Source organism: Apium graveolens, chromosome 1, assembly GCF_009905375.1.
Source record: "Apium graveolens cultivar Ventura chromosome 1, ASM990537v1, whole genome shotgun sequence".
NCBI classification, from domain to species: domain Eukaryota; kingdom Viridiplantae; phylum Streptophyta; class Magnoliopsida; order Apiales; family Apiaceae; genus Apium; species Apium graveolens.
The window spans coordinates 18,476,172-18,485,217 of NC_133647.1; the positions used below are offsets into that span (position 1 = coordinate 18,476,172).

The 9,046-nt window shown below is 33.2% G+C and overlaps 1 long non-coding RNA gene across 2 annotated transcripts; it reads left to right on the forward strand.

Annotated features, from left to right (window-relative positions):
• The first annotated feature begins 7,494 nt into the window (after positions 1 to 7,494).
• Positions 7,495 to 8,825, forward strand: LOC141719489 (uncharacterized). Of its 2 annotated transcripts, none has more exons than XR_012574115.1 (3): positions 7,495 to 7,607; positions 8,214 to 8,363; positions 8,618 to 8,825. It is a non-coding gene; the product is annotated as an uncharacterized LOC141719489 (long non-coding RNA). The 2 variants fall into 2 exon arrangements; XR_012574117.1 differs by having other exon boundaries at positions 7,531 to 7,607; positions 8,175 to 8,363.
• The last annotated feature ends 221 nt before the right edge of the window (positions 8,826 to 9,046 follow it).

Below are 9,046 nucleotides of genomic sequence, written 5' to 3' on the forward strand. Positions count from 1 at the left end.
CACCCCCTCTACAGTGTGTGTGTAACCTAACACAGTCGAAGATAGATCTCCTGGATTGCTGAGAATCCCCAGACTCTTCTTGCTCATCATCTTGTTCATATTCTATCTGAGCTCGGGCTTGTTCATCTCTGTAGAGCCCGATTGCTTCAGCTAGTTCATGGCTTGTTAAGTTGGCCATATGCTCCCCTGCCACTGGGACATTTATATACTTATACTGATTGAGCTCTATGACATTTTTGGCATATTAGCCTTTCCAAGACCGGGGTATGCTGCGTCAATGGTTGCTCCTGGAGGGTCTCTCGGTCTCCTCCAGGTTCATGAGCCTGAAAGTGGTCCTGATCCTGGACCTAGGTACTGGCGGAGGGCCTACCGGACGTACTTTTTCCTGGTCTTGCCATTACCATAATTGTACGAATAACTGACCAAGATTTGAGGCTAAAGATGTGGATCTGAGGTTGTTTTTTTGAAGATTACAAAAAATTTCCAGAATAATACTAAACAAACTTTCTGGGTTATGCCAACAATAATACTAAACAAGAACGGCAAGTTTTAGAACATAAAGAAAATATGCAAGTTAAAGCAGTTCTGGGTTTTAAAACTATCAAGGCTATTAAACCCCAGGCTCCAAGACTATCAATATTATTAAACCCCAAACAACCAAAATTAACAAACAAGAGCGGGCTCACACAAATGTGGCCTAAAGTAATGAGCTCACACAAACGTGGCTAAAATGAACATTCATATTCAAGAAAGGGTATAGTTATTTCTGTTCTTACAGGTTTAAGATGTGGACTCTCTTAAGAGTTTGCTGATGAAGGTGAATCCAGGGGCACCGAGACCCAAGGATGGAGACCCCTCCTTCTAGCGCCAAATGATAACTCCGGTGGGCGGGCGGCTCCGTCCGACGCCGTTCCTGGACCTTCTGTGCGTGAATGAGGTGTAGCTGCTGGTTGGGCGCCTGCAAAACAACACCGAAAGAGGGGGTTTGGCTCCCACGGCACCTCCGGTGTAAGAATAAGAACAGGGTTTTGGAGAAGATGAAGATGTATGTATGTGGATAGAGAGGCTGCTGTGTGTGTATGGATATGAGAGAGTGAGTATGTAAGAGTGTGAATATTTTTCTAACTCCTAAACTCTTATAGCCCAAAGGTAGGGTTTAGGGGTTGTTACCTCTAAATCAGGGCCGTTGGATCTTGGGAGCAGAGGACGCCTGTCTTAGGTGGATTGCTTACACGTGTCTAGGGAAGGACCACCTTCAGGGTGTCCTAACGGCCTTCTGACACGCGACGTTCTTGTCTAGTGTGTTGGTTGTTGATAGCTGTCACTATCACGTGCCCACGTACCCTTCCTTGGCCAGTTGCGGGATGTGCATGTGTTTGCTGGGACCCCCTCATAGTGGTCTTGGCCCTGATCCGGATCCGGGTAGGCAGATGGTCCGGGTCCCGGGTTGGATCCGGATCCGGGTCATGGGATGACCTCGGGCCTGGTCCCTGTACTTCATTGTTCTGGAAGAGGGGGGTCTTGGTCCATCGATCGAGCTTGGTATCCTTTAGATCCAAGTTGAATTCTAGCCGGGTCTCTTATACCCTATCAATATTTATGATATTCAACCTTTAGTTTTAGTTAAGATTATTGAAGATGTTGGACCCATGAATAAATGATAATTTGGTCCTTTTTTATTTTTATTTTATGAATATTGTCTCTTTGTTATTCTATTCTTTTGGCTTCTTCCTCAATAATAAATGATCCATCTTAAAATTTAACATTAATTAATGGGTAAATAAAGATCTTTGTTCTAGCTCAAAATATTTTGATTACAAACTCAAACTTTAAATATTTTGGTTTTTTTAATTGTAAGCTAGCAAAATTTATAATTCTTTCTCCAAATTTCATTAACATTTTATATATATAAGTTAGGTTCCATGGAGTCCACCATTTTATTAGAATCCTGAAGTCCAATTTTTTTTACAAATAAATTGTTGCAAAACTTTTCATTTTATGAAACATATTTTACAACCATCTTATTTTAATAGAAATCTTGCAAATATGAGATATATTTTTTGTAGAATATTGCCAAATTTTTTATGTTCACGTGAATATGAATGTTCTGCAAACTAAGTGTGTTATGTTGAACAATATGTTTTGCAATATTTCAATTTGAAAATATATGAGATTTGCAAGATTATGAGTAAAATGATAATATTTGTACAACATTATTCACAAAATAATAAATTTTGTAATATTTTATGTAATATATTACTTGCAGAATATATATGACTCCGGGACTCTAATAAAACAGTGGACTCAATAAAACTTTACTATATATATGCGCACAGATTATGGAGTTTAAAGTGTCTGTAAAATTATTTTACCAATTTAACTGTCAAACTCATTAACTTAGTACTATACCCACAAGAAATTCAGAGAAATTTGACAAATGCCGTTTGATATCATTTGATAGATGATAAGTTAAAGTTACGTCCGTTTTTTAATAGATAATAATCAAACGAGGAGATTAGTTAAAGAAGAAAATTTTATCCAGTTATATTTAACAATAGATTTACATCTAAATTCTGTTACAAAGTTTTAATCAAGGAAATATAAAGAAAAGGTAGTAAATCATACTTTACAAAAATATATAACGAAAAAACGATGATTTATATTTAATATAATTATCGTGTATTTTTGAAGACCATGAATTTGTAACCAGACACTCACATATAAAGGGGTACATGAAATACTTGATAATTTTAGGAAATTATTACTTCATTCATATTCAACAATATCAAAAACAGATGATAGACAACTGTTTGCATGAGTTAATTGCAAAGTGTTCTACATGCGTTGAGCGATGAATAACAATCAAAACGATTGTTATGGTAACAACACCAACAAGGTAAGAAGCGCAGTGGGTAACATAAGAAGTAGGGAAAGCAGAATCCAAAGTTTTCAACAGAATCAGGTTTCGCAATGCTTGTGGTGTTTTCATCATCTCCCATCCCCAAAGTACCTACGTACGTCCAAAAAAAATCAAAAATCAGAAGAATGTGTAAACTACAGAATCTGAAAGATGCTTATAATGCATGAGGCATTTAGTTTTCGATGCTGGACGACTTACATTGGAGTGTACCGAACTGCAAGAGAAGAACCAGATTGAAGACCATTAGAGCTTGAAGCCTTAGACTAGCCATGCTATTTTGCAGCAGCGCTTTTTCTAAGAGATTGTTAATATTCGGATTTATAATGGATCTCTCTAGAGAGTTTTGTTAGCATTACTGTTTTTAGGGGAGAAAGTTGGTACATGGGAGATATACAATTTTCTAAGTTTATCCATATTAATGATAACAAAAAAAGAAGGATACTTCAAGAAAAATAAAATATGAAAACAGTATTTACAAGAATTAGGTAGGGAGAAAATTGAAGGTAATCTGTATAAGGTAACTGCTATATATATCTACATGCAGTTACTTTCTATTGACCTCCGTATAAGCCATCATTTTCGTTTTGTTTTGTAACTTATATTTGGAAAGTATCAACTGCAGTATTGATTGCAGATACACTCTATTGCTTTAAAATGAAATAGCCTAGATTGTGAAGAAATCTAATTAGTTGTAAAAGAAGTTTGCCTAAGAAAGTTATATTATACAGCCATGCAGTCCGTGTTTTGATTTTGGAAAATGTATTTAATAAAAAAAGCCTTCTATTACTACACCATTGTTCTCCTAATTTTGCCTCAACTTGACAAATTCCACGGCCACAAACGAGTTCATAAAAATTGGCATTTAAGTTCCTTAAACGTGCAGAATACGCATGGCAGCTGATTAATAAACACTATGGACTAAATTTTGAAGTTAAAAGGTTAACGAATAGTTCCTAGTAGAAGATGAAGTCCAACAATGTCTTCCATTAAATATTTCTCATCTTTTGACGGACCTCCCTGAGAGTATTTACTAGTTTTAAAAATCTTTTCAAGCTTTAAATCACCATAAAAATATGAAAGTCTGAAAAATTAACATATATTGATCATTGGCTTTCGAGAAGCAAGAGCATGATATATAGCACTCAGTAATCAGCAAACCAGATTCATAAAGTTTCAAAATCAAAGCGTCCCCATGGCCATGGCTCATGATAATTATATTAAAAACATGATCATGTGCGTTGACTACACAGTATATTTTCTCCCAAACACGGAAAAAAGGTTACTCCATAAACTTAAAACCGTTCGTTTAAACTTGGTAGGTTATATCATTTGGTCGTGTTTAATCGTAATAACCGACAACAGGCACCTAGTCGGTTATTCAACACTTTGACTTATTTTTATTCATACAAGTCATCGACTTTATGTGTAGGATATCCCATGTGAGTTAAAATCAGTAATCGATATATGAACCCATAACGATGTCTTACGAGTCACGCTGAACATATTTTGAGCTTAGCAATTAAATATACGGTCTTCATGCGTACAAGAATACTTGATCAATGTTGGATAGCTTTCACATAATAGGGGCGATGTTTCAATATTTAATATTTAAAAGGGGCGATTCCACGTTCTATTTCGAGGGGTCATTGTACCGGAAGTATAGCATACTTGTTTTTCAAATTTTAGGGATTGTGATTTATTTTTTAGATGGTTTTACAGTTTAAACATATATGTTATGTATTTATGGAATGGTGGTGCCGAGGATAATGATAACTATGTTATGTGATGGTTAATGTTTTTCTGTTATTTTTAGTTTGTAATTGAAATGATTATGAATGTGATTATATTATCATATTGCCATGTGATTAGTTATATACATTGGTATATGTATCGAGTCCAATATAATTGGTGATATCGAATATCATGCAAATAAAGTAAAATATATTGTAAATTTTTTGCAATTTTTTTTATTTCCAAACCCATAAAATCGCCTGAAATATATTATAATGGACATTTATTTCCATAAGCAAGTGTAGAAGACAAATCACATGTAGGAATACCTAACTGCATGCAAATCGTCTCCTTTATAATGCGGCCGGTTATGAGTTGGTGAGTTATGTATGTTTGAGTTGGCTTTATTTATAAACCTGACCGTGATAGAAATTATTTTACATCGAGCGATTTTCTTCTTAGTCTCATCTTCTACTAACCCCGAAAATAAAATGTAATTCCATTATTTTTTTAAAAAATTTCCAGTAAATTTATCGACCATGACACCGGTAAGATTCCGACCATATATTTTGGCCGTCAGAAAAAAATGTCATTTTTCTGTTCAAATCTTGAATAACAGATCATACTATAGCCCATTATTTTTATTGCACCAATTTTTCGTCGATCAGTTTTATATAATCGAAGTCGATTATAAGTTGTTTTCTTTTAGGGGTCGTTTGGTTCGTTCGGTGGTATCGGGTTGGAATTAGAAATCGGGTTAAACTGGTATGGGTTTGGAACTTGATACTTGATATCACCTGGTTGGTTCAAAATAGGATGATAATATATCTAGCTGATAAACTAATTGGAATCAAGAATCAAAAGATATTTAATTATTATTTTTTGCTAATTCATTATTTTAATATTAAAATCTAAAATTATACACGATCACTTGACTTAATCATAATTAGTAAGCCTAAAAATATAATATTTTTGAAAAATACCTAATGCTAAAGATATTTTTACAAATATACTATAATTTTTTAAAAATTTTTGCAAAAATACTTTTTTATTTTAAAAAAATCTATTTTCCAATTTTTTTACGAAAATACTGTTTAATGTAACTTGAAATTAGATGCAAATTTCGACGAATTTATGCCACTCCATGTAACCTCAAATGCAACAAAAAAATTTTGATTCAACTAATTGTATGTCTGCTTGATTTTGGTTGATTCTATATTTTTGCAAAAACAATTAGAAGATAGTAAAATCGCAAAAAGAAATAAATAAAAAAAGCTAGTATTTTTAATAATTTTTATTATTAAAATATAAGTTTATAAATATTTTTATGTAGTATTTAAGAAAATAAAATATACATTCACATTTTTTATTTATCAATATTAAAACTAGAGCTAAAAAAAGAATTATACTTTAGTTAAAAAGAAAGACTAGAGAAAATAATGAAAATGATACCCAAGAGTTTGATTTAGCTCATACCCACCTATTCACATGAGTTTCTAAACCCCATACCTCATGGGTTTCAGGAATGGGTTTTAAAACAAATTTTTTAAACCAAACACATGATATGAGTTTTATCTATTCCAACCTCATACCTCATACCCAGATTTGTTGAAGCAAACACCCCCTTAGTAGTGTGCGGGAGAGATGGAATGCATGACATATGAACATTAACAATTCATGTTATTACACGATTTTCTAAATACAAAATTTTTTCTGTCTTGCACAATGAGTCTTTGATGGTAGGAAATGTAAGCAACGAGATTTCTAAAATGGCGTTCAAACTTCGGAGAATCATGTAGTGCAAAATACGTGCACGAAAATTGTTTTGTGCCAAATTGTTGCCAAATAGGTTATTTTTGTAAAATAGAAAATTAAATTCATATTTATAAAACAGATCTCGTACATTGGAAAATTGAATAAAAAAGCACACAGTATTTTGGTAAACCCCTTTTGCTAAATTAACAAATAAACTTGTTTTTATTTGATAAATCTTAAGACTATTTCATTAATGTGCCAAAAGGAAAGAAAAATTTTCATTAGCTTCTAGTTGTATTAAAATCGAAGACTTTGACGACAATAACAACAAGACAAGTAACGTAAGATATAAATATCTACTAGTACATAACTCGTGCGATTTACCGTCGTTTTATCCTTATATATTATAAATTATAATTTTAATAATATGTACTTGTATGATTCGATCGTATATCACTTGAATAATAATATTTAATATTATATTTAACGGTTTTTATAAATTTAATTTGACGGTTCTAAATTGAGTGTTCAAGAATCAACAACCAAACTTTTAAAGAGGAGATAACTATCCTCTTGGTCACAAGTTCGAATCCCACGAGAGAAGAATTTATGATTATGTCTCCTGAGTCAGAGCCTGTCGCTTAAATGCGGTTTAACTTGGTTCACGTGGTTTGCAGACTATTGTGTGAGCCCGTGGGATTTATTGAGTGCACACCCGAATGGTAGCGATTGCGGGTTCCCTACGATAAAAAAAACTAAACAACCAAACTTTTAATATTTCATTTTTAATATAATAGTATAGATTTACAACTGATATCCTGTTAAAAATGCACAAAAAAGTATGGATCATATGAAAGATGGTGTATGAGCTCACGGCCGGGGCCTGAAACTAACCTTAGGGGGCGTTTAGTTAGAGGTAATCAAGAAAGGGAAAAAGAATTAACTACTTTAATTTCGTTTTTTACTGTTTGGTTAGAAAAAAGAATCATTCCTTTTGACCATTTTTATTATTGGGTTTACCCAATACTCTTCTATCCTGATTTCCCGCTACCCACTAGGTTTTATGATTCTCTTTCCCCGGCCCATTACCCCATCTTCCCTCTTATTATCAGTTACGCTCTCATGCATATCTTTAGCGGCAAAAAAATCTGAAACATCGATCCAAGAACACACATAGCATCTTCTTTCAAAAACTCCCAAGGTAATTCTTCTTTTACTTTACTATTTTTCACCTACATCTTGTCACTTTTACAAGTCTGCCGTTATACTTTTTTATTTTTTATAATTTCACTTTTTTCTCTTTTTAACATTAAATTAGATAAAGTTAATTGGAGTAATTTTTTTGTATAATTTAGATGTAAACTCAGTTCTTCATCTTTAATATCATATATGTATATATATATGTGTATAATTTTCTATCGTTTTATACATAAATGGTTCGAATCAGTACTCCGTTGAGAACTAGAAGAAATTGGGATTATATACGTTTTATAATTACGGGCTTGATGAGTGATGTATGTAACAAGATTTTTAATCTATGTGAGCATTAAAGTTGGTACAATTTTTACATGATGTGTCTAGATTCTGTATTCAATTTAGTTCTTGAAGTGAGTTAGTTTGGTTGTTTGTGCGTATAGGGTTATAATGGTTTTTGTTAGATACTAGTACTGGTTTACTTTGTGATTCATAGTGTACTGAGCAAAGGGTTATTATATGTAATGCGAGTGTTAGTTTACATTACTCTTTGTGGCCTTTATGACTATATAAGGTTATAGGATTTGAAGAGTTTGTTTGCTTATTGGATCAGACAATTGCTCAAGTTTCAGAAGGTTCTATTGAGGATTATGAAGAAGTCATGGAAGCTTGCTCTGAAGCCACCAATATATGGATGCAAGTTACAATTGCATGGATCATCTGCAGACTTAATTGTTTGAAATCCAAGTCCGCCAATATGCAAGTAATTTAATGACCCCTATATGATGCAACTGTTTATTAGGGGAATTGTAGATTGTCTTTCTATTTCCACCAAAAATATAGGGAATTTTTCTAATCTTGTTCACCTTTTTAGTTTATATCATGTTTTCCTGTTTAAAGATGTGTAACCTTACCCTTAGATTCCTGCACCAAAAAGAGGCAAGCTTGTAAGGAAAATTGGTGATCTATGAACTAATACAGTTAAGTAATATATTTTCCGTCTTCTTTGCCATACAGGGAGATGCTGACAGCGCAGTGGATTGCCTGTGGCAGAAGAAGAAAGCTGAGCTTAAACAATAGATAGAGATTATTATCTTTGTCATTTTTTAGACCTGTTTTCTGTTAAAGTAGAAAGACTTTGCCGGTCGAGATGGAACTTTGTCTGCTACTAAAAATGTAGTTGCAGATTCATGTCATTGGCTCCACTTGTTCCATCTGGACTAGTTGCTAGGAATTTCTCTTTATCTTTGCTTTTAATGACATGAACATGCAGCTTATTGTGAATGTCTTTTTGTTTTTTAAAAATTTATAAATAAACTCGTCGGCTGGTATGTAGTTTATAAAATGCATGCATGGTGATTTAAGCAGAATGTGGGGTTTGTAATAATTTTCAATGACTGTGTGTGACATATAACTTCTTAGTACCATTTAGTTTAGAATTGCTGC